The sequence below is a fragment of the Chlamydotis macqueenii genome, chromosome 2 (assembly GCF_036417535.1).
Source record: "Chlamydotis macqueenii isolate bChlMac1 chromosome 2, bChlMac1.mat, whole genome shotgun sequence".
In the NCBI taxonomy this organism is placed as follows: Eukaryota; Metazoa; Chordata; class Aves; order Otidiformes; family Otididae; genus Chlamydotis; species Chlamydotis macqueenii.
In genome coordinates, this window is record NC_141557.1 from 83,457,678 (window position 1) to 83,484,323 (window position 26,646).

General features: G+C 46.4%; 1 protein-coding gene across 1 annotated transcript in view; it reads right to left on the reverse strand.

The window, feature by feature from the left end:
• Nucleotides 1-7,167, reverse strand: part of BASP1 (brain abundant membrane attached signal protein 1) — a 55,115-nt gene extending 47,948 nt beyond the window's left edge. The window contains exon 1 of the mRNA XM_086740351.1: nucleotides 6,995-7,167. The gene's annotated coding sequence lies outside the window, so the exon portion shown is untranslated. The remainder of the gene's footprint in view (nucleotides 1-6,994) is intronic.
• Between the last annotated feature and the right edge of the window lie 19,479 nt (nucleotides 7,168-26,646).

The window sequence follows — 26,646 nt, forward strand, 5'->3', positions numbered from 1 at the left end:
TGTCAGATGGCCACAAGCAGCTTAAAAGGGTTCTGCTGATACCTCCACACTGTAAGATGGTTTTCTACAATGTGAAGATCCCTTGAGGGCAGGAAATGAGAAAAGGGAACAACGTACAGGAATATAGAATGGATAAATCCTTCTTACCAAAATCCTTCCCTGCAAATGATATCAGATCCATCAGAAAAAAAATGTCTGCATGGACAGCTTTTCACTGTCCTTGAACTCTCACACCCTACATGAAGCTTTCTAGAAGCATCAGGATGCTCTTAGTTATGAATGCTGGAGTTTCCACATTTGCTCTAGTCTGCTAATTTAGGCATGTGAATTATAGACCTAGGGGATATCCTGAGCCCTCAGATACACTACAGAGGCCTCACACACCCCTAGTGAAAGCTGCTGCTATTGAAACGAAGTTACAAACCGACAGTACACTCTCCTCTGTCTCAAGCAAAGTGTGGAATGGAAGAGCCTGGAAAATCTAGCCAGATTTTCACTTTTACACTTTGGGGAGTTGTTGTCTCCCTCGGTTCACAGGGCTTGTAGACATGAAAAGGAAAGCGAAAGTCAACAGGCAGCTTTTACCCAGTGTTCAGTGAGATCAATATTCCCAGCGTGGGCTGTGCATGCACTGGGGCAGAGTTTGCACACAGGGCTGAGCGATGCTGCTGGGGGATAACGAGCCCCACTCTCTCACCCCATCTGGTCCAGAAACCTGTTGGTTGCAGCAGCTAGCCTATCTTCCCCATTTGCCTCAGCTTTTGTGGTGACGGCAAGAAACTCAGAAGAGCTGTCTGCACCACCTCAGAGCTCAGTGAATCTGCTTCCTCCCACCAGCTCAGCACAGTTAGTAGCAGAAGTCGATCACGCACTTACCAGTGCTGGCCAACATAAAAGCAACAGGAAACTTTGCGTATGAATGCGGAATGCCAAAATCATCTGAGCACTGCAGCTACTGGTGACAGGTTTCACCCTATCCTTTTCCAGACTCCTAGTTTTATACCACCTTTAGCCTGTTTACATTTTTACTTTCTTTCTCCCCAAATGACGCACTTCATTGCTTTGAGGAAGGATGATTACAGGAAGCTGATGTAGCAGTTCTCAGGCACCAGTCTATCTTGGACAACAGATGTACCAAAGGGTTTCTCATGGTTTTACTCTCCCATGTTGATCATGTGTTTGCGACCAGGTTCTCACTGTTTTCTACATCCTCATTTGCGTTTGTTTTGTGCGTGCTTTTCTAAGGCAGTTAGATGAGAGCGATGTGTATTAGTTCTATTATTGTTGATCCATTCTTTCTCTAACTTTGCTTCATTTCTTCTCTATAGTTCAGCAATCATCTTAAAATTTGTCTAGCAGATGCAGACCTACAGCATCCTGCTATGTGGCCATCTTCTACTTCACCCTAATAACATCAAGCTGTAATTTTGAATATGAGCCCCTCCTTCACCAACCAATCATGTAAGGAAAACAGTAATAGCAGAAAATAAATTGACAAACTAAAAACAGGCTCTATCCTTTTTTGGGGGTTATCCTCTACATCCCACTAAGTATTTAAGGACTACTGAAAAGGAGATGGCCAGCAGCCCCCGGATTTTACTACTCGTACAGAAGTGGTTTCCATTTGTCATGTAAAGTCATGACAGCATACACTTCTGCCCTTAAAATTAACCCTACAGGAAGCTTAATCATGATGGTTACTAGGCTTTTGCCCAGAGTAAAACGTTATGCTTCAATGTTGCATTCACATCTTCTTCATGCCAACGTGTAGGTACTACAACCACCATTATGACATCATTAGCAAGTATCCATCAACATACCTTTTTAAGTAGCAAAAGGCAGGTGGTTAAGGCCCAGTCTTATTACACATTCAGAGTTGCATCCTTCATAAGGACAGAAAGTCTCTAATCAAAACGAAGCTCCTACCATCAGTACTGTGGTTTACATTAAGCGCCAAGTGTGTGCTGCTCTGAACAACTGCTAGGGCAGTGTAGGTAAAATTAAATCTTTTGGAAAGACATTCAAATTCCTACAGGGTAAAAAATAAATAAAATAAAAAATCCCTGGATCAGCAGATCATAATCATATGTGGTACTACTTACCAGGCTAAAATCTAAACTATGCAACATGTGACCAAAAAGCATGTGGCTTTCCCAGCACCACAGCACTGGTGAGGTCCTTGGCAGTCTGTACCCCGCAAGTCAGATAAACTGTACAGCCTACTCCAATTTCTATTCTGCAGAACACAATACCAAACACATCAAAAGCGAACGGCCTCTGATTTATATCCTAAGACAGAAGGTTTTTATTAATAAAACGGTTTCCTCAGAGTTAAATTCCATTAACCATACTTAAGAGGGAATTACTACACATCTTGCTCCCAGGCAGAATGTGACCAGTCCACATGTGTTACAAATCAGTATCTCTTTACATTTATTGGTGTGCTGAAGAAAGTCAAAGGATTTTATTTGCAGATTCTGGCAAGTCAGGAATCTTTCATGTTTGAGGAATCACATTGCTATCAATCAGTTTCTATTTTAAACTTATGAATTTTCATATCAAATAGCCAATAGCTATGTTTTTATACTAACCACATTTCTCCATCTTGAAGAAGCTTAGCCAGCATCATGCTTTCAAGAAAGACAGCTGGGAGGTATGAGATGCTGTAGAGAAGACTTTAAAGTCCTTTCCATTCTGCATGAGGTGTTTCCCCCTTTCCTCCCCCTGCATTTTTTTTAATCTTCAAAGTGTTTCCTCCTAATGCATGAAACCTCTATTACGCTGCATATGGTTTCTATTTGCAAGTCTCTAATGCTTTCAGGAATTTCTTTGATTTCCCTAGTTGTTACCTCATTCTTGTCATTCCTGATTGATACGGAAGAAGCAACACAGGCCCCTCCTAAGTTTTCTTTCTTTAGTGATGAAGCTGTCTCAATGCATCTGTACAGCACTTCGAAATGGCCTGCCTTTACTACCCCTCTAGGAAAGAAGGGAGGGCCTTGCATATTGGCTGGTAATTCTTCATTATATTTGAATAGCATCCAGTTTCTTACTTGAAGAACTCTGATTTTAATCATTAAATTCACAGTGCATCCAACCACACCACATTTGCACCTACAGACACACATCAAGACCAATGTTTTGCCCCCAAATGTGTACATACAAATTCTTGCAGATGGAGAAAAAAAAATAGAAATACTCTGAAATTGTTGTTTTCAAAATTAGTGCAAAATCAACTTTCAATGACAAGTTTCTGAATAACAGGTAGCTCAATAGTAGCTGAATGCCTGAAAATGTAACCACACAGAACTCTCCCATGATTTCATGGGAAGGCCTGTTCCTGCCCTGCAACCAGCTTCTGTCCCTCAGTGCATCCCATTGGGGCCTGGGTGGATGGATGTCTGCGTAAGGGAAGAATTTAGCATTGTTCAGACAGAAGCTGTCCAATACATAGAAGGCTCTGCTGAAGGACTTCAGGGTTCACTGCATGGGGCAAAGCTACCAGTGGAACACAGCAAAAACACAAGAAGCTTCACTTAGAAAACACAATTTATTCCAAAAATTTAATATCAATGGATTAAAACACACAAATATTTAAGGACTAGAGGTAGTTCTAGAGACGGTTCTGAAATTGTGGAGTGTGCACACTCTATAATCTCAGGGAAAGGGTACACTCCAAAGGTAGGCCACTTTCTGAAATAAATCAATCTTTTATTACCAGGTTGCTTCAGTGGGTGTTGCATTTCAAACACAAAGAAGCATGGAAAGAAAAAAAAAAAAAAAGAAAAAGGAAAAAAATGAAAAAAAAAAAAGCCTGATCATTCTGATCATTGCTTCATGCAGTAACTGGAACAGTCATTTTATCAGTTTTACATTTTAACGTTGATTTTATTTTCAGTGGATATGATACGCTTGGAGGTTCATATCAACAAAAAAAACCTGCTGCATTATTGCTTTCTGGCTGCTACATACAATTTCCCAGAATCACACAGTCAGCTATTTCATACATGAAGCATACAAGAATAGACAGAGCCACCATGAATTTCCCTACGCTTTGGGTTTATTCCATCCACAGACCAGAGTTGGCGCTCTCCACTGAAACTCAAACAGCCAGACAAAAAGAAAATATTCACTGCGTACAATCCAGTAGGTAGGAAGATCACAAAGCAAAGCTTTTCCCTCATATGAAGTTCTGTGAGACAATGAGTAGAGATAGGAAGCGCAAAAAACCTTTGTCCATGCCTTTATTTCTTCCCGGCCCCCGTAAAGCCTAGAGGGACTGCCCAAAATTCTCAGAAACACCCTGAATACAAAAGGATTGCATGGCTCAAAGTGTCTCTACTGGAGAGAGAAGCAGAAGCAGCAGATGCCGCATTGTCCCCCAGTACGGCACTCCCACCCCATGGTCTCACTGCTTGGTGGGGAACAGCTACACTGGGAAGAAATCCCTGGGTGTCTGAAGCCTGGCCACTGGTCTAGGTGGTGTTTGGCAAGCAGAGAGGGGATGGCAACGCAGATTTTAGGGCTCTGATGGCAGTGCTTCTTCAGAAGAGACCTGAACTGAAAACACTGGAAATACCAAGTCATCACCACACAAGGGGCCTTGGGGTGCAGGTTTTCCACAGCGAACGTTCACCACCCGAAAGGAAAGCAATAAAACCCGCTGCCATCCACTGGTTAGGAGCCCACTTGCAATATTCCTTTGTCATCTTTTAACTCCAGCTCAACAAATACACTGGTTCTCTACGCTCAGAAACCAACAGGCGCTAGCTTACGGAATGACCCGTTCCCACTAGGCTCCAGCATGCCCACCCTGAGGAGAAACACAGATCCTCATTTTGGACAAGAGCATCTGCTGAGAAGGAACAGGGGCGGAGGAGGAACAAGCATCGAGATGCAACAAGGCGAACAAAAGAGATCTCAAGATGTCGCACTGACACACACACACACACAAAAATCTTCCTCCTGAAAGGCTGCTTCTCCTCGGCAGAGGGAGATGCCCCAGGAGACGGCTCCGCACACGCAGAACACGCGTGTCCTCCCCCCAGACGGAGCCCGGCGGCCAGCAGCTCGCCGCGTGTTTCACAGGGCACCCACCTGCGGCACCAGCGCTGCACCCACTTCCCCCTCTTTGACCAAAAGGACCCACCAGCGGACCTGCCATACCCCCCTGCTCCTCCTTTTCTGCGCCGCCCTCTCAAGGCTGAGGTTTTGTGGGGGTTTTGGGTTTTTTTTGGGGGGGTGATGGAGCTCGGGGCGGGGGTGCCCTGCAGCACCTCACAGCCAGTTGCCTTCCGCCTACCGAAACCTGCTGCGGGCGTGGGGCAGCCCCGCCTGCCTTTTTCCCTCTCAAAAATGCCAGATTTTTGTCTGGGGGAGGTGAGAGGCTGCAGTGGCGGGGGGAGACAGCTCCGCTCCTCCGGCGCGTAGGGTACCGCATGCCAAAGAGAAGCCCTGCGCAGTGCGGCGGCTAAGGGGTCTCAGCGTGCGGCGGGGACGCCCCGATTTACCGCCCCGGGGCCAGGTGAAGCCCCCTCGAAGGCCGGGGTGCGGGAAGGGCGGGTGAGGGAGTCCCGGGGGTCGCAGCGCAGCGCGGAGCCTTTGTTCCGCCGCCGGCACCAACCCCGCCTCCGCGCATGCGCCGGGCAGAGACAAAGGCGCGGGCAGGGGCGCGGGGCTTCGGTCACCCCCACTACCCCCCCCCCCCAGCACCCGCGGCACCGCGCCCTCAGCGACGGGCACCGCGCCCCGCGGGTGGCCCACGCCGCGTGGCAGGCGGGTAGGGAGGAGAAGGGGTGCGTGGGCACCCCGCGTGCGTGTTTCCCCCACTTCGCTTCCCCCGCGTGAGCCGCCACGCCCAGCTGAGCCATGGGGAAAGTTCCTTGCGGGAGCCGCGTTTGAAAGACACGAGTGTGCGTGGGGAGAGACGACAGAGCGAGGCGGGTCGGGAGGAGACAGGAAAAAAAAAGACTGTGGGGAGATACAGCTTGCCTTGGTAGGGGAAAAAAAAAAAAAAAAAAAACGAAAAAAAGGGGGGAATCTGCGGGAAGAGGGGGGTGGCGTTCGATGAATATTCATGAGAAGCGCATCGGGGCGCGGACGCTGTGAGCGGAACCCCATGGTGAGTGGGGGTGGGGGGGTGCCAGCGGCGGCCCCTGCCTTTTTTGACGGCCGGTTGGTAGCCCCTGCCCGGGCAGGACCGGGGCAGCTGAGTCCCCCCAAAAGCCGTGCCATAACTGGAAATCGCCGCGGCGTCCACGCGCACGCGTGACGGGGCAGGCAGCGTCGCTCCTTCGCTGCCCTCCCCAGGAACAATCGCATTGTTGCGAGCCACAATGGTGGGCACGCGCCGCCCCGCGCCCAGGCCGCCACCGCGGGCTCCGCACCCCCGGCCCCACCCGCCGCCCCCCGCCCCGCCGCGCCGCGCCCCGCTCCGCTCCCGGCACCGGGCCCCCCCTCCCACCGCACCTCCCTGCACCACCACCTCCCCCCCCACCCCGCATCTTCCTAGCGCGGTGCGTTTTCTTCCTCGAGCGCTTCATTTCGTGGAGAGCTTTGGGGGTCCTTTTTTTAAAAATCACTATTTTTTTTTCTTTTTTAAGCAGCCTCCCTTTGGAAACAGACTCCAGGCACCCAAAAGAAATTGGGCATAAACCACTATTTTTTTTTCCCACCACACCCAGCACTATCCAAACACCCCCCCACACTCCACCCAAGAAAGGGCTATCGGGCATTTAAATTCCACGGGGCAGCCCTCAGCCCCTTTTGTGCCTCGAATCCGCTCCCCACGGCGCTCTCCCTCTAGAGGAACGCCGAGCTCCTCGCGGCGATGCTCCTAAAATGCTGCCCCGCTCCTTCCATTTCAAACGTCCGTTCTCCCTTTCCCCGCATCCGAGAAACCACGGGGCGGGCGAGGCGAGAGGGGGGAGTGATAAAAAAAAAAGGCAAAGCTCCCCCTCTGTAAACGGCATAAGCCAGACACCCCATCTCTTACCTTTTTACGTTTTTCCGCTCTCCCTCTCTGTGTACCGGTGCGCTGGGGTGTCACAAAGAGGGTCCCGGGCCGCCCGGAGCCCGTCGGTTTGGCTCTGCGCGCTCCGCCTCTCCCCTGCTCGCTCGCCGGGACCGGAGCGACTGGTGCCCGCCGGAGCTGCCGCCGCGGCTGCCTCTGCGCTTCTCGCTCTCTCCCCCTCCCTCTTTCCCTCCCCCCGTCCCTGTGACAGTCTGTGGGCAGTTCAAAAGCCACACGCACTTTATTTATTTTTTTTTTTTTTTTCCGCCGGGGATGCGCTGCGCGACGTTCGCGCTTAGGGGGCGCACGGACCCCGGTTTTTAAATATCGGGCTTGCGCGCTGCGGAAGGGCTTGCGCGGGGGTCCGCAAACCCGCCCTGCAACCTTAACACGCACCCCCCCCCCAAAAAAAAAAAAAAAAAAAGAAAAAAAAATCGCAGGGAGGTCCCGTCGAGGAGGGGACGGAGAGCAGGGAAGGAGAAGCCAGCTTTCCTGCCCCGGGGAGGGTGGGCGGCGGGCCCGACTCCGGCAGAGCTGGGGGGATTAGCGGCGGAGGGAGAAGGCCAGGCAGGCCACCCGCTCGCAGGTGCAGCATTTCTGGGGAGTGGGGGAGCCGGTAACCCCTCCGGAGAGGGGTGGCACGGGCGGAAGAGACTGAAAAATCCCGGGCGCTTATGCTTTTGGCACGTTTAAGGAGAGGGTCTGTCCGTTAAACACGAAAGGCAAAAAAGGGGAAAAAAAAAAAAAAAACAGAGGAAAGCGACCCATTTTTCAGGAGAATGGATCTCTCCCGGGCGCTCCCGCAGCTGAAGAGCTGGTCGCAACAGGCTTCAGGTCTGGTACCCCTCCATTGTGCCCCCTCCCCGCAACTCGAAAGCCTCCCCGGGGGGGCCGCAGCACCCCCGCACCCTCCGCCACAACCAAGGGCACCACCCGCATCTTCCCTCCCTCCCTCTTTTTAAAAACCCAGCCCGGCTGCGGCGGGGCCGGCCGCACCCTGCCCATCGCTCCGCGCTGCGGAAGCGCTGCGGGGGCCGAGATGCGCGGAGCTGGGGCGCCCTCTGCCCCCCGAGCGCCGGCCGGGCCCAGCCGGGCTCTGGCTCCTGGGGTGGGTGCCCGAGCCCCCGCGGCGCCACTGTCGGGGAAAGCCGGTGAAACGGCCCCGCGGGGAGCGACCCGCGGTGGCGGCTTCTCCCTGGGGGTCGCTTCGGCGGAGTGGGGTGGGGAGGGGGAGCGATCCGGCTACGCCGCGGCTTCCGAGCCAAGCAGCACCGCCTTTCAGCGGAGACAATGCCGGTTCCTTCCCACTCACTCGGGGAGCCGGCACCGCGGGAGGCACGCGTAGCTAGCCCTTGGCGTGGATAATCCCGGTTTTCGTGTTCAGTGGGGACGGAGAGGGCGGATGTGGACGCTTTGCTGCGGCGACGCGGTGTGCGGTGCGAGGCGGGGAGCCCCGCTTCCCGTGCATCCCAGTGTAAGAAAATCACCGGGCAATAAAATGCGTTTGGGGTTTACGCGTTTCACGCACCGCACCCTGCAGCCTCTGGCCGAGCCAGGCATCCCCGGGGCCAGAGTCGGGGGGAGTCGGCCCGAGCCGCCCGGGGGGGACGCGGGGCGCAGGGGCGAGCGGGCAGCACCGGGGGAGGGGGGTTGGAGGGGGGCGTTGTCCCCCAGCGATCGCACAAAAGCTAGGGAGGGGAAGGAGGGAGCGAGCACGGGCAACTGCAGGGACAGTTCCCCAGATTTTCGAGCAAACCTTCCCGTGCCAGTGTTCGCTTCAGCCTTCTCCCTTTTCCTTTATTTTTTTTTTCCTTCCCTTAATTCTCCTCTGCATCTCCTTTTTTTTTCCCCTGGTGGTTGAACGCTCTCTCCGCAGCTGCGGGGCGCAGCAGCTCGCCGTGCCACACCTGCCCAAACGCAGCGTCCCACCCCTCCTCCGGCGCGATGCGGGCTGGCAGCGCCCTGCCGCAGCTGCGGGAGGGAGGGGGGCCCCCTCCCTCCCAGCCTCCCCCCCCCACCCGCTCACGGTAATGGCTGCTGGGCGGGCGGCTGCACGGCACGAGTGAAGCAAGCAGCCTTCACCGTTAAATTGGGTAATCGAGGAAAAAAGAGCCCTGACACGTCCCAGCTGCCGGGGGATGGAGGGCTCTGCTCCCCGCGCAGCCTGCCGTGGCTCTCCGCGGGAGTGTCCCCGCGGAAGGTGCGGCGACACCGGCCTCTGCCCCTCAGCGTCCGGCTGCAAGGTCGGGGGGGGAAACCCCTCTCCCCGGTTTTATTTATGAGGTGGGCGTATTCGTGAGGCAGGGCTGGAGAGAAGTGACAGACAAGACGTGTCCAGAAATCCTCAGGATAGCTCAGCCAGGGACTGAGGGCCTGGGCTGGGCTGAAATGGGGTCCTGGACCCTGGGTAGGGCTCAGGGGAAGCCCCGGGTTAGGTTGGGCTGGGACAGTCGGGGCTAACAGTGCCCACGGGACCGTGACATGGAGACCGTCCTGTGAAATTGCCCAACTACCACAGAACCAGTGTGAAATAATGTCACAGGGGGAAAGGAAAAGGCCGGTATTTTAGCCTGTATTTGAAGGCGGGCTTAGGCAGTGAATATTCACCTGCAGGGAGTCAAGTGCTACCTGACTCAGTAGGGGAAAGGCAAGTTACGTGGGGTTCCTGGTATATCAAGGAAACAAAATTCCTGAGTGTGTATGGAGCCATTGGCTTGGGAAAGCCTGTACAACCAAAAGTGGCACGGAAATAGTCATTGCTGCTACCAGTTCGAGAGGTGTTTTTATGCTTTTGCTGCTTTCATCAGGGGCTGAGATTATAACCATGGTTTACCAGCTAGTATTTGTTTAAATATACCTACATGCTAAATTATGTATTGCTGAACAGCCCCCCAAATTCAGAATTCATCAAATGCTCCCTTTAGCTACTTTGCTGCATCAATGTATCATACATATCTGGATCTCTTATTTGAAAAATGTGATACATTTATCCAAATGGGGATTCTAAGCAGCTTTTGAACATCTTTGTCATAACTAAGGGTGTGTAAAGTATCCCCCACCTTTTCCTCATATGTCGAAGGAATTGAAAGAAAATTGGTATCTTCCAATTGGTATAAGAATAAAAAGCACCGAACAGAGACACCTGCGAAAGGATGGAGAACCAGCGCTGTTCTGGAGATGTAGCTACATCTAGGGCCTTCTGCGTAACCTAACAGTTCGCTGCTTTTCTGAAATCCATGCTGTTGGTCTGCTGTGACAGACACCCAAGCTACCTCCCTCTTCTTAACCAGCTCCTCTTGCCACCTCTTGCCAATTACTCCATCTCAGTGTCCTTACCAGGAGCTTCAGCCTGTCCAGCTCAGCTTTGTTCAGCCCTGTCTGTCTCCCAGGTCTCACCCACTGTCATATTTCCATCTTCCCCATTAGGGAACATATCCAGTCCTGAATACTTGTTTTTGCCTCTTTACTTTGTATTCAGTTTGCTCTTCTGATTAAGAATTAACTCTGTGCTTTGTGATTATCTTGGGTCTGACAACAGAGCCACAAGCCACAGCTCTTAGCCCAGCATTATCCCAGCACAAGTCCAAAGTACTCACAAGGCCACCTCCCCTCTTCCTCTCCCACCCTGCCGATATCTCTTCATCCCTGTCACCCAACGCCTCCATTTCTGGGTCTGATCACTCTCTGGTCCTTTACCTCAGGAGAAACTGTTACTTGTAAGGAGCACCTACTCTGGGAAAGTAGGGGCCTGTTCATTTGGCTCTGTAGGAAGAGAAAAATGGCTAGCAAACAAGGGAAAAGAGAAAAAAAAAAAAAAAGAAGTCATCAAACTAAAAATCCCACCTGTACTCCTCTGGCAGAATCAGCCTAGGAAGAGGAACGCCTCCTTCCTCGCACTTAGCGTCGCACAAAACCAAAAGCAAACCCAGAGCGGTACCAGCTCGGGGCTGCTGATACTGTACTGCACCCGCTGCTCTATTTCCAACCTTGCACCGCAAGATGGAGCATTTGGTTCAGTCTATTGGCAAAACCTGGTTTTCCCCATGTTAAGGCGAGGAGACTAAACCCTGTTTCCCGTATGTAGGTTTTTTCCCAAGTCCGTGTATTCAATAAGCATTTTCATAATAACATTTTTTCTTTTACCATGCAATGCAATTATTTTGACACTTCATAAGAGTGTTGTTCAGATATAGTAAGTTTTATAATGAGTATCTGAAATGTAATTAGAGCCTAATTCCCTGTTGATTCACCTGGTTATAGGGTCATTTATTCTGGGGAACATAAAAGATGACAGTGTAAGGCATATGTAAAATTTTCTATTTGCAGTGAATACCATTCTTCTCATAAATGTAAATACCAGCTACACAAATTTCAAAAATTTACTGCAACAGCATAAGCAGATACAAGGTGATTTTTCATGGATTTGCAGGCAAAGCACAAAAATAAACAGCTTTGATCAAATCCTGAAATAGCAAGTTTGATAAGCCAGTACTGGAACACCTCAATCACAAATTTAAGTCCTGACATGAAGGCAGATGCAAGCCTCTGATAACAATTTTAATCTTAACGACCCAAAGTCATATGGCAATAGGCATAGCTCAGGCTAGTTTTACTAAACTGGGTGTTTCTGTTTATACCATAAAAAGTGACGTTTCATGCCTATAGCCAGGTTGTGAACCCCAGTTTGCTCCAACGTTCCTGGCTTCAGCTCAATCTATAATGCAAAGCAAATGTGCCTCCCAGGAGGTCCTGCTCTAGCCTTCGGTTTTAAAAGGCTTCCCTGCTCCACAGAAGTTTGCAAGTATTCCCAAAGATGGATATAGTTGCTGTTCTGACCATACAATGATCTGGGTTATTTCTGTCTCCTACCCTAATTACCCCAAAGAGTTAGAGTTGCTCATGTACAAAAGAAGCAAATGTGCTAACCTATGATAAGCTTCCCTTATGACTTATTTATATCAGGCTTCTCCGTGATCATCTATGGTTAGATCTTGGACTCTTTGCTCCATTTTCACTTGCAAGTTTTACCAAAGCAACAGCTGAATAAGGTAGTCACTGTTTGGCTTCTGCAGCCACAAAAACATCTTTCAGTTAACAGCTGGAGTGACTATATCAATATCTTCATAGAGATCAGGATTGGCTTCTCATGTAGTATTTTCTTTTGTCATTATTCACCTACAAGAATGTCAGTAATGTAGGATCAAATGCACGACTGACTGGATGATCTAACTAGTGTGACAGATATGATGTACCTCCTACAAGGCAGAAGTGAGGCACTCAGGAAAGAGTGTCAGATATCCTGAGAGAAGAAAAAACGTGATTCTTTGCTCTGGTACTTGATGTTCTGATCTCCGCGTTGAAGGCTGCTTATGTACTTTACTTACTGGGCTAAAACCTTGCTCTGTTTGAAGCACAAGTTGGATTCCTACCTTGAGAGATAACTTCTGGCTGGGAACTCCAGGGACGTAGCCCTGAGGGCACTGTTAGCCCTAACTGTCCTTTCCAAGCTTCCCCTGGGGCCTCCCAGGACTCCGCTTCAGCTCAGCCTGGGCCATTAATCCCTGTCTCTGACCCCATCTTCTTCTGCTTCTGACTGGACCTCCTGGATGGACCTTAGATGTGGTTTGTCTCCTCATCTTGCCCCCCTCAGCTGCCAGCTCTTCCTGCTTTGTGGAGCACTTGCTGCTCCCCAATACCAGTTTGTCACTGGTGCCTTCTGGCAGTTAGTTGTGTAAGGACAGCACAGAATGCAGTTCCTTGAGATAACTCCAGGTTAAGCCATCAGGTTTACCTGTCACATTGCTCCCTGGTGAAGGTACTTGTAACATTGGTATCACTGCACCCAGATTCAAGCTGGGTCACGTGAGGCCACTTCAGGAGCACCTGCATCTGTACCTTGGCAAATGTAGTCTTATGATGAAAACTCTCTCCTAACAGTGCCAGTGTCACCACAGGGTCATAGCAGAGAAAGAACAAGATGGACAGCTACCTCTAGTTTGTCTAACAGGGCAAATATTCCTGACAGCTGTCCTTTCTTGCTGCCACTCTTGTCCTGGAAGTGGACTGCTGGAAAGCCTGGGGATTCATTGTAGGGGAGAAACTTGTAGGATCATTTTGTTGTCTTCCTACTGCCCTACGTTGCAGCACTCATTTATATACTTTGCCCATCCTTTTCCATGCCTGCCCAATGAAGTGCATTTCTAGGTCAAGAACTGACTGAAATGAGGTGTTCTGAGGATCTCTGATGATTAAAGTGGTCATGGCAAAGAGTTTAAACTTACAACAGCTCTAGTCCTATACAGCCCCCTTTCTTAGTTCCCTTTATTCCTTCAACTCGGAGGCATTAGGTTTAAAGCTGTCTGCCTCTTGTACTTCGCTGTGCTGTTTGTGCCGAGCGCAAGCTGCAAATGGCTTGTTGAGAATCTAATTAAATGACTATATTTGATGTGACTAAAGCTGAAAATATTTGTAAATGTTGAGATGGAAGTGGCTTTTCCAGAAAATGAGAGCCAGATAATACTCGTGCCTCAAAACCGTTACTCCTCAACTAACCACCAGACATGACGATAGCACGAGCTCTTGAGATCACTCCCCTGTACGAAAACACTCCTCTGTGTCCAGTCAAGAGACAATTGTGGAGATTTCTTTGAAATTGAAATGTTAGCAGTAGATCGTCACAGAAAGGCCCCAGTGCTTCAAACTAGCAAACGCAAGTGTGAGCAGCTACGTGGTAAGCTGTGCGACCACACCTAGGTGACCTGTCCTTCCCGAGCCAGAGATGGGTACATTCTCAAAGCATGCACCATGCACGCAGCCACAGGATTCTCCGTGCTAGAGCAAGACAGGCTGTCTGCTTCCTGAATGCTTCTTTGAAACACTACACTACTTCGATATTTTTATTTTCATGCTTTTACGTGCCAAGTTTAGTTGTCAGAGAGGGTGTGTGAAAGTACTGGAGCTTTAAATAAGCTTTGTAATGTACACTACCAGCTGTTTGTAGCTGAATGACAGAGGATCTGTAGCCAGGCTGTACCTTTTGCCTTTACTGGGTGAATTTTGTGGATACAACTAGTGAAAGAACACATGGGGAATTCTGATGTATGGTAGGATCAAGCTTGGTACACTGCATGAATCAAATGCTTACGTGCGCAAAATGGTTCAAGTTTTACCATAAAGCTTCAGAAAGAAAAAGATAAAGGCTAGTGGGATCTGTGGAGATCCAGAGGCTGATAACTGGTTGTGCTCCAGCACAGAAGTATCAGGCATCTCCTGCTTTATCAGCTAGAGTTCATTGACTGGTGTAACTGAACGACTTCCTGTAATGGAGGCAGATGCCGCTTTTGCTTACCCAGCAGCTCCTGTTTGTTTAGAGACAGGTAAGAGCCTTGGTGACAGGCACAGGCTGCTGTTGTCATCACACCACCAGGCTGTCCTTCAGTGAAGATCGATTAATTGCAGTAACAACATCTGGCTGTGCAGACAACACCTCCAGTTTGTATTTAGTGAGTTAAAAAGCTGAGAAAGAACTTTCCAAGCAGGGAATCATCTTTTCTCACCAAAATCACTGAAGGAAGCCCCCCCACTGCTGGTAGATCTGACACAAAGCTGACAGGACAAGCAGACTGTTTGACTGGAAAGTTGTAACTTTCCATAAGGAGCAGTTTCCAAGGGTTTCTGGAACATCGTACTTTCCAAGATAGTGAAAGTCTCTAGCGCCTTCCAGAAGAACTGACCAACAGGCCATGGTGTGACCTTAGAGCCTGGACTTCCTGAATGTATTGTCTGATAGGACTTCTGTGAAGAGGTATCTGGTTTTACTTCTGATGGATGAAGTTCATAGATACCATCTTGTACTGTCCCCAGCTGCTCTGTAGTCTCAAGCACACCTTTGTGTTTTAATTCATCACTCAGGAAAACAAGGCTAATACCACACCTGGAGATAAGCCATGGGTTAGTAAATGTGTCCTGAATTCCATGAGCTCCATAAGCCTGAGGCTGAGCTATTAATAAGCAAAGATTACAAGCCAAATCAGTAAAGAGTTCTTGTTCCGAATATGGGAGCCACCGCATTATCAGAAGGGCTTTCAAGCTATTTCTTTGAACTGAGAAAGTAAACTGGGCAATGGTGTAGTACAAAACAGTCCCAATTAGCTCAATGATGAATTGTTTGGAGTTTAAGAGATCCTTCAGCTCTCCTTTGTACTCGCCCCGCCCATCCTCTCCCCTTCCTTCCTTCACAAACCAGCACTTTGGCTTCTTGCCAGAGGGGCTGTACTATATCCCTCAGGATAGCGAGGGGAGGCGTTTATGCCATCTTTTGCCAGTGCAAAGGAAATGTAAGAGATCTGCAGAAATTAATTATGTACATAAAATCAAGTTGTAATCAAAACTCAAAATCGCCACAGGTGCCTTGCTTTTCAGTCTTTCCTGTGCTTTCATTTGTGCAGTCCTGTTGTGGTGTTAGGTCTTTGTGACAAGGGCAGAAATTTTTCCTGCTCATACACACCCATGTGTTGCATGTCCTATACAAGTCAAAGAGATTAGTAAGATCCAGAGAGGTGGTAGATGCCCTATCCCTGGACGTGGCTCTGAGCAACCTGATCAAGTTGAAGATGTCTATGCTCCTTGCAGGGGAGTTGGACTAGATGACCTTTAAAAGTCCCTTCCAACCCAAAGCAGTCTATGATTGTATGATCATGGTCCTGGCCAGACTCCTGTACACTGTAAGGATCATAAAAAGCATAAGGATGAGCAATGCCCCTATAGTGGGAGTAAAAGAGCCTAGCAGGCAACAAGACTGGATTTTGAGGGCTGTTCCCCTCTGTTGCATGGGTATCTAATGACGGCGCAGTTGGCTCAGTTACCTCCTGCTTCTTGTCCCAATACAGTCAGCATGACTGAAATTGTGCATCAGGGAGGATTCCTGATGCCCAAACTGTGCCTAGAGCAGATTATTTCCTCCTTGCAGAAAGAGAAGAAGGATATTGGAGGGGCTATCAAATCGGTTCAGGAAGAAGCTTACCTACACCCAATTTTTGGCACGGAAACCGTCAATAGTGCTAATAAAAATCCTTATTGTTGCATTTAGAAAGAAAAACTGACCAGAGCATATTGGGGCAGTCGTGTTCTGAGTAATATTCTGCTTCTCCACAACAGATTCAATAGACTTAGTTTTGAGATTTCATGGTGAATTTGCAGTGGTGTGTAAGGAATAAGACACATAAACATGTGCATGGTCTGAAGCTACAATCTTCTTTCATCTACAATCTACATCTGGTTTTCTTGTTCTACCACTTCTACTCAAGGGCTGTTTATTTAGTTTGTGGAAGTTAGTAGCAAAACTTAAAGCAAATCCTCTTGCCTTCTTTCTTTACGTGTTCTTTTTTTAAAAGACTGTTTTTAAGAAAAAGTTACTGCATATTCTGTCCTGAATAATGAAGCCTCTGAGCATAGATGAAATGGAGTATCAGAGGAAAAAAGCATAAACTTTCCCGTGTTGCCTTCTGAAACACTTTCTTCTATCTATAGAAGCAAGCACTCGGTAGCCTTTACTATAGCATGATACTGAAATCCTCTGCCAAAATGACCAGTTACAGTGTAGGCATTTCTCATGCAGGAACTAACCGGTAGCCAGCAATTTCTTTTACAGCCATGAAGCAATTTAGTCACAAGAGCCACTAGATGCCCAAACCAGAAAATGAAAAGGAACTTTGAAGGAAGGCTGCCTTCTCCTCCCATTCCCTGTAACCATCCACATTTGTAAAGCTGCTTTCAGCACAAACTATGAAGACACTTTATCCTGATATGGCTCATTCTCCATACCATGCAATGAATAAAAGATACTGAAGATTTGCCTGCGCTTCTTTCATCCTTCTCATACCACAAAAAGCTGGAACAAGATTTATCTCTGTTACTCAGTGAATAACAGGAATATTGAGTCCCCCACAAGGTGGTTCTGCTAAAAGGAACCTTACGAAGTATATACTGCAAGCTCCTGCACCGTTATGATAGAAAGGCTGAACCAGACCATTTTTACCAGGGTGTATTTGAGTTAATAATGTAAAAATAACTTTTTAAAATGTCAGCAGTTTGACTTGAGATTGCTTTCCATTCTATTGCTTAATTGCTATTTTCTGGATTTATGTGCAATCCAATTTTATTGGTTACCCAGACCTTCCAAGACATAGTGCCTGAATATAATATTTATCTTATCTCTCCAAACAAATAACTCAAAAAAAAAATCTACTTTGAGATAGAGGGGGGAAATAGACTGTAAACTGGAATTAATTCCTTAGCCTGAAGTTTTCCTTGATCATCTGAATTGCATATCCTTCACTGATATACACCACATGAGCAAAATAAACTCCTTGAAATGCAAGGCTTCAGCTTGGCCTAGAGAGACTTCATAGCATATTACAAGAGCTGTTTTGAGGGAAACTTGGGAGATACATAGTTCAGTTTTCTGCTTAAAGCAGGACAATCATTAACCCTAAATTAAGCTCATCATGACTTCATCTGACTGAGTCTTGAAATCCTCCAAGAGTGGAGACTCTACAGAATCTCTCATAGCTTCTTCCTGTGCTGCACTACCAGTCTAGGTGAAGAATATTTTCCCAATGTCTTATTTGAATCTTCCAAGTCACAACAGATGTCCCTTACCCTTGTCTGCTTTGTGTTTGCTACTATGAAGAGAAGTCTGGCTTTGTCATCTTTGTAACTTCACTTTGTGTAGATCATCACCTGCTATTGAATCTCACCTTCGCCTCTTCTTCACCAGACTAAACAAGCTCTGTTCCCTCAGTTTGTCCTTATAGCTCATGTGCTCTGTGTCCCTGGCCACCTTTATAGCCCTCTACAGCACTGTTTCCAGGTTTTAATCTCCCTCTTGAAGTGTGTCAAGAGTCCCAGAACCAGATACAGTATTCCAACTATGGCCTCCTCAGCAGATTAAAGCAAAGAATAATCTCCCTTGCTCTGCTGGCTGTGCTCACCCTAAGATAACTCTTAACGGTTCACTTTATTCATGAGAGGAGCACACGGTTGGCACATGTTCAACTTGGCAGCCACGGTTACACCAGGTAATGCCTGTGATCCACGTCCTTTCCAGTAAGGCTGCTGCTCTGCCAGCCAGTTCCCAGCCTGTAGGGATGTATGGGCTTATTCTGCCCCAGATGTGTTTTCCCTTACTGAGTCCCATGAGTTTTCTGTTGCCCCAGTTCCTGAGTTTCTCAGGTCACTGTGAACTAAAGGCCTGCCATTTGCTGTGTCAGTTATTCCCCCTGATTTAGCATCATCCACAGATTAGTGGAGGGTGTGTGCTGCCTCATCATCAAGACTGTAGATGAAACACTGGACAATGTGGATCATAGTGTTGCCCTTTGAGAGACTCCACTAGTTACCTGTCGGACCTCAAGCCATTGATTTCTACCCTTTGAGCCCAAATTGCTGCCCTATTCAAGCCCAAACTTGCTCAGCTTCTGAGTGAGATTTGAGATACAATAGGAGGCAGTGTCAAATGCTTTACTAAAATCAAGTTTATTATATCCACCACTCTCCCCTCACCTACATAGCCAGTCATTTTCTCAGATCGGTTTAGCCAAGGCTGATCTGCTCTTTAGAAATATGTGTTGACTAGTCCTTATTACCTTCTTGTCCTTTGGGGGTTTGTAAATGTCCAGAGGACATGCTTCTCAGCTGCCTCTCCTGGTTGTCATTATTTTCCATGGACAGAGGTGTCACGATCACATCAGCCATGTCTCAGCACCCACCTCTTCCCATGGACTGAATACTTCCAGCTTCTCTAGGTAGTCCCTAAACTGTTACGTCCCCTACTCACCACCTCCTTCCCAATATGTGCTGGTACACACAGAGCAATGGGAGTAGGTTTGTCTGTGAAGACAGAAGCAAAAAAGGACTTTAGTATTTCAGTTGTTTTCATGTTTGTTACTAAGCTGTCTCATCATTCATCCACTGATCTACCTTTTCTCTGAACTTCCTTTTCCAGCTAATGGACCTGTATAATCTCTTATTGCCCTATGTGACCCTGGCCACTTTTAGCTCCAGACCCACCTTCTGTTTTGACCATCCTGATTTTGTCCCTACAGCGTTTGTCCTTAAGCATTGCTGAGCAATATTGTTATACTCTTCTTTCATTGCCTCTCTTTGTTTCCGCTTTTTGTACTCTCCTTTTTTTTGTGTGTTTTAGTTCATTGAGGAGCTCCTGGCCTAGCCAAGCAGGCCTTCTGCCAGAATTCACAGTCTTGCTATACAACAAGATGGTTTTTTCCTGAGCTCTCAAAAATTTTTCATTAAAAATTAGCCAGCTTTCCTGGGCACCTTTCCCCTTCCTGGCTGCTTCCCAGGGCACTCTGCCTAGCAGTTCCCTAAAAATAAGTCAAAGTCTGCTGTCCTGAAATCTAGAGCCCTAACCCTGCTGCTTTCCTTCCCAGCCTTCCTTCAGATCTTTAGCTCAATCATCCTGTGATTACTGCAACCCAAGCTGCCAACTGTGATGGCATTTTCCACCAGCTCTTCACAGTTTGTGAGCAGTAGGTCTGGTTAAGCATTACCTACAGTTGAGCCTCTGGGTTAGGAAATTGAGTTCCTGTGTTAGGAAATAAGGACCAGCACAATCTAGGGTTTTCCTGTAATGCTTCCGTGATGCTGTGTTGTCAATGTCTAAAGGGTTGAAAACCACACTAGGATGAGAGCCTGTAAACAGAAGTTTACTGGTCATTTTAGAAAGCCTCATCTGCTATGTCTTCTTGGTCTGGCAGTTCTTACAGACTCATCCTTAGCGCACCCTCCTCCTGTGTTCTTGACCCAGGGACATGCTCAATGAGCATGTCCTCTGGCTTTATACTCGAGCACTGGGCAGTCGGACTCCTCACAAGCTCCTCTCCTTTTCTTCCCTACTGATCATTCCTAAATAACCTTTACTCATGCCTGACCATGGGCTGCAGGCTCTGCTCACCAGGGATTTATGTTATAGAAGTGAGAAGTACAGGATCCACATTCAGGTTGTCTAACCTTGATGTCTGCTTATAGCTAGCTTACTGTCCCCTTACAGAAGTTAGTCAAAATGTACTGTGTTAAATGTTGTTTCATGTTTTGGAGGGAAAAGAAATCTAGGACATGTCCTCCTTACCCTTCTGCAAACAGAGGTAAATGAAGTTGTGATTCAAAAGGGGACAACACGGCTATTCCCTGTGACATGGCTCACAAGCACAGACAAGATGTGCAGTGAGCCAGGATGAGCCACCAGACAAGCCCCAGCACTCAGATCCAGTTTTCTACCCACACCTGCATTTGCACCCGTGGAAAACACAGGGATGGTTGGAACAGCAGTGACTTCACCTGCACAGTGATACTACAGTTATGCTGCACACGTGGCTGTTCAGGATGAGGAAGAGCAGAAAGAGAGCTTGCTCTCAACTTCAAAGTAGTAAGCACATTCCTTTAACTCAGGAAACTCTCATAAAAATGTAAATATATCCTATTTCCTATTGTATTCAGTAGTGCCTATATACATACAGCAATACAGCTCACAGCAATCTTTTATGGAGCTCCAGCCAAGCGAAATGCTTTTGAAATGCTAATGAACGCAACAAATCAATTCTTCATAACCCAAGATGCTGCTACGCACTCAATAAGGGTAAAGCATCCTTAGGAAAAGCTGACTATCCCGCTTTGCGTGTGAAACTTGTTAGGTTTGGACTGTAGAGCTTGTGAGTAGGGATCCAGAGCCACCTTCAGGTTAGTACTCACATGCTTGATTATTTATAAAGCAGCTAATTTGAAGTATGTTTCAGCCCCAAGCAAGGCAAATTATGCTTGTATTCCCTACAAGACTATAAATGGCTTGTGAATCCCCCTTGAATTTGTGATGCCATACTCTTCAACAGTGTCTGGTTTCCTGACCACCACAAATAGGAATGCAGCGTCTTTATGAAAAAGGTACAAATATATGTGTGAATAAGCAGATGTCCCCTGAAAAGTTAAGAATTACTAATGTCAATGAAAATACATTTTAGATTACTTTGGATTTATTCTCTCAGTCTTAGGGTGAATGACAACTGTGGACAATGCATGATTTCTGCATTTGCTATTTGCTGATAAGCCCAGGAATTCATACTGTGACAAGAAAAAGAGCTTTCTGGTCTCCAGGGTACAGGACAATGTTGATAGTGCCACTGTTGATACTCTGTATGTAGCAAGGTTTGTATGGAAAATTCAGCATTTGCAAGCAGAAATGCAAAGTCTAAACTTCTTTCCCCAACCACCTCACAACTTCAACCTAATGGACAGTATCATCCAACTGTGACAGAGATCTCACATGAAAAGCTTTGCATGTGTTCATTAAAGAAATGGCCTGCTTTTCTAGGAGGACTCCATTTTCACTGCACTTTAGGGAAAGGCTGCCATGTGACCTTGCACCTCAGGGACATTAGAAAGTGCTCATATGAGCATCCTGGGTGCCTTGGGTTTAGGAAAAATGTTGGACACATCTTTAGGTACAGAGTGGAGTCAGGAGGCAAAAAGTTATTAAGGGCATGTTAAGAACGTCTCTCTTGTGGCACATACACATAGCAAGTCAACGTCTCACATAAATGAGGCCAGATGTGCTGCACAGATGTTGAATGGTCTGATTTTGCTACACACGTACTTTGCAGTTGCGGGGTGCACATGCAGCACAATGTGTGTGGGGTAGACACTGAACATCAGCTACAGGGATTTGGAAAACAAGCTTCCACTTGTTACAGTATCTTCAATCGCTCACAGAACTCCTTGTTTTCTTTCACAAAACTGTTTCTTTTGATACTCTTAATCTTGCAAGGCCACCAGGAGGATCACTTCCTTCCAACACTGTGAAGCTCCGTAGTGCATAATTCTCATAGCTTCCCAATTGGCTCCTGCCTTTCGAGTGGGATCACTAAGTACCACAAACTCGCGTGCTACAAACATGACCCAATGCTGGCGAAGCAGGTCAATGCAATGTATCTCTAAGTCCTGGATGGTGAGTGGTCTTCTTAGACTCTTGGCTTTCTGCAGCATGTGAACACTCTCCAGTAGTGTCTTAAGCAAAATAAATTATTTGTTATGTTATGGGTCCCACTTTGAGAAAGCATAGCTTTAAGCTGCCCCCCTCGGAATGAGCAGAGCAGCACTGTTTGCTGCACTTGTGTGTCCTGCTTTGATGGAAACTAGTGAGCCACCCAGAGGGTTTAATCTTGGTGACAAGTACGCTTGGAGAGAGTAGATCAGCACAGCTCTATGCAGCACACATTGCTGGAAATGGCATTGTCATAAAGCTTCATACTTCTGCCCATTTACCAAACCAAAAATCAAGCAGAATCCCATCAGAGACATCTTTGACCGGAGCAGAATGGCTCTTTTGAACTATTTGCAACCTGAGCACACTTTTGAAGGAGCAGCATGTTAATCTTTAGGTCCTACAAAAACATCAGTTACTGGTCCCAAATTTCCCTCTGTTTGAATCTAATACCTTTTGTTTTCTATGTTAAGCTCATGCAAGTGGGGCCAAAACCAGCTCTTAAGTAGTTCAAACGTCCCAGGCTGCCTGCTGGGATGAGCAGTGGCCCTGAGCTCCTAGAGCAAGATCTGATAGCTAATTCTAACTCCCAGTTTTGGGAGCACTACAGAAAGTGCACTGATTAATATTGTCTGACTCTCCTGGGTCCTTGCTATGCCCAGGCTTACCCTACCTTATCTTGGGGTGGGACTTGCTGAAAATCATTGCCCTGCCCACTTGATCTTCCACACGCAGGAAGTAAACAACAGTTCCTCATCTCATCTTCTGTCTCTTGGCCAAATGAAAGCTGTAGTGCCAAATCTGTAGAATCAGGAGGGTTAGCCACAGTACATCTGCTGCCTTTCCTCCCAAGAATGGGTTAGTCCACAGATCCTCCACCAATATTATAGCTGGAATTAGCTGAGGGAGATAGTTCTGGAGGCAGTGCAGCTTTCCACAGGGTAGAGAGAATGGGAAACACCTCATTTTGTCAGCCAAAATCACTGCTTATTAGTTAAACTGAAGGGAATCAGAACAACAGACTTCTTGCTGTCATAGCAAGGAAAAAAAGCGCCATTTTTTTACCATTAAAAATATTCAGTCTTTCCTAAAATGATTACTAGCACTGCCATTGGAAGTGCACTGTATGTTACAAGAACATGGTATTTATAGTCACTCCCTCAACATCCTTGTAATTTCACTCCAACAGTCACCAGAACTAAACAAGACCTGAGCAAGGCCATAGCAGTACATTCATTAACAGAACAGGAGTCTGTTTGGGAAGTGTAAACCATTTGAGATTTCTCATCTTTAAAAATTGGAACATAGGGTGTTTTTTTTTGTTGACATTTGTTGTGCTTCTAGTGACCAAATAGGCTGGAAGGATACTAACAGGAAATTCTGTTCACAAGATAAGCAGCTGTTAGCCCCCAAAGCTTCAGAAGTTCATAAGGGCCAAAAAAAAAAGCCTTTCTGTGTCTGATTTAATGAATAGTCAGCATTCCACATCAGCCAAAGGAAATGCTTTGGGGGCAGTTTTTACAGATGCAATCAAATCTTGTGTTTGTGTGAAGAAGGACAGAGCTTGCAATTTGTTTGTGAAAGAACAGTTTCAAAGGTTATGCTTTCACCACAAAAATCTTGAACTGTTGTCATTCCAAAATGCTTGAGAACCAACCTATTTTGTAACTTACTGTTTAATTTCTGGAAAGAGCCTCAATCCAGAACATGTCATTGCTTTCAGTTTGGAAATCTTCATTATTTTAATGCATATTTCTTGAAAAGTCTTCTGCTCATAGTCATCTACAGAACAGCTAACACAGACCTGCTTCACTCTTTTGGTCTTCTGTTTGTGGCGCAAAGATGCTACTGCTTTTCAAGTAAACTCACAAAAGAAAGAGTATCAAAAGCACATCAGCAGTAGACCATGTGATCCATTAGTAAGGTCATAAAATCAGTATGTCTTCATGAAATGTCTGTGTGCTGCACAGTGAGGTACATCTTCAGCTGATGTAGATGGCATAGCCTCATTTATTACTGCTAATCTAATGTACATCAGCCCAAGTTGCAGACCTGGTAAGTCACTGGTAATTCTGGGAAAATTCTATGCTTCTTTGGAAATATTTGTTCTTGGAAATGTGGTGTTGGATTTTTGTATATAAAGCATGTTCAAGGACTGTCCTTCACAGCAAGGGAGTAGTAAATTTAACTTTAGACATTATGATTTCACATGAAAGCAGGAAAATAAAAATGAGAATTGAACAAGTTACTGCGGGTTCTGTATGATCTATTTCTAGAAGGGTGGTGAAACTTTAGAGCCCTGAATTCCTTCCAATGGAAAAAGCAAGATCTAAGGCGCCTGGCATTCATAAAATCTTAATCCAAAAGTGCCAGAGAAGTAGTAAGCCATTCTCCTTACAGGGAGATTGCCATAATGACTTTAAACCCTTCAGAAGCTTAGTGACAGAATAAAAGATGGGCCTTCAATCAAGTTGGTCTTAAGTTGTCTTCAATGTATAAGAAGCCAAATTACAGTATTTGTGTTCTTCTAAACTTTGGTAGTCTTCTAAACTTTGTCTCCTTTTCTGTATTTTCTTTTTCCAGTCTAGGATGGAAGGAAGCTTTACTTGCAGTGTACAAGAAATGCGTATTTAGATACCTTTATGACCAAAACAATGTAACTGTGCATATGGAGTTCTCATCAAGCATCTGGTGGATTTATTTTCTCAAGACAATACAATGGCCTTAACTGCAATTATGTACAAGCATTATGTTATTCAATTTCAGAGTCATGAAGTATAGTAGGAAACAGCCTAGACAAGACAGAATATGTACAAAATGCAGCACTAATTGCTTGCACAAACACTCCCATTGATAAGCTGAGAATCTCCTCAAGCGTTACAGAACGAAGGAGCAGAGGACCAAACAGCTGTTCTGACCATGTTTTGTATATGGACCAGGGGTCTTTTACATTCAAGCTTCTTCTGAGCCATGGCAATTCCAAACTGACAGGCGCTTGAGTATTCAGCTGCCTTGGACCAGAACAGATCAAGTAGGTCTAACCGCTTCCTCTGATTTCCCTATCACTAATGCATCCTCAGAAGGTGCAGGTGTAACTGATGTTGGAAATGACACTGTAAAAAGGGAATAAAAAAAATTTCAGGAACATCCTGGTCTCAACATGACGCAATGGTTTTTTTCTCTCTATCTGGCATGTTGTTTTCTTAGTCACGCCTAAAGTGCACGGAAGTAGAAACAGGTTATGACATTTATATAAATTGATTCCTGTCCTCACATGCGAAAATATATTTTCTCCGGAAGAAGTTGACTAGCTTTATTTTCTTCTTCCATTTGTTTTTTTTTTTTAAATAAAAACCTTTTTTCAAAACGGAAATAGGTGTTTCAATTTTGGTTGAGCTTGAAAGCAGTATTTTGTTGCAAGAGAAGACATTCTTTGAAATTTTTTTTTATATCTGCATATGTATTTCATTAATGTGTATTTGTATAGAAAAGCTTATATAAAATTTCACCAGTTAAAAGTCACTGCAATGTTTCAGAAATATATTTAAATGTCTAGTCTATAGGAAACTTGAATCTCCCCTGGATCATATTCTAAATTAACTATCTATATTTTTGAATGAGCACCCTTCAAGACTGAATGGCTACACTAGGTCATAGCTCACTCAGCTTGGACAGAAATTGCATCTTTTTTTCATCCCTTTTTTCCGAACCTGGGCATTTGTGCTGCTTTCACCACTTTCCTCGGAGGCAGTACTTGGGTAAACTGAAGTTCCTGCCTCCTCATTGCTGAAAGCAGCCCTCTGGATTTAGCTGAATGCCAGCACATGGTACATTTTTACAGCAATCTTACTGGATTAAGTCAGTAGGCTCTTGTGCTTTTATTTATAACACCATGTTCATTTGTGTCTATACAAAAATAGTGCTGAGGGGTTTGGTTTGTGTTAGTGGAAAGGATGAGCTTCCCAAAGGCTCCTGTGGAAGTTGTAAGACTCCCATTTTGTTCAATGGGAAAATCCACCCTGGCCTGCCTCTGGGACCCAAACGCAACAGTAAGCATATCACACTTAGCTGAGCCACTGTCTCAGGCCGCCTGCCAGTACTGTTCCAGAAAATGCTCAAGTTCGGCTTTCCAAGCTGTCCTTCAAATGCATACAGACAGCTGCCGAGAAGCTTTTTTAAGCAACAGCAAGTCTGAGACTTACTGAGACAGAAGGGGAAGGCAGCTGGTTTTAGTTATCAGAGATAATTTACGTATCACCAGGTATTTACTGCTAGGGATGACGAGACTGACCACCACAGAAACAGGGAGCAGCAGCTTTTATGGAGACACATTAGTGCTTGCCTGGCTGTCACTATGCGTATTTACCTGTTCATGCTGTCTTCCTTCTTCACACAGGGAATCCAGAATATTTGTGAAGTAACACGCTTCAGCCTACACTGAAATACTCACAGATAAGGCAACTTTCCCTCTCCTTTAGTTATTTCTTCTCAAAGATCAATCCGGTGTTTTGTAGGGTAAATTTTCACTTCAGTATGGCAGCAGCCCCATCACCGCTCCATGGAGCTGTCGCTGAGCTAACCT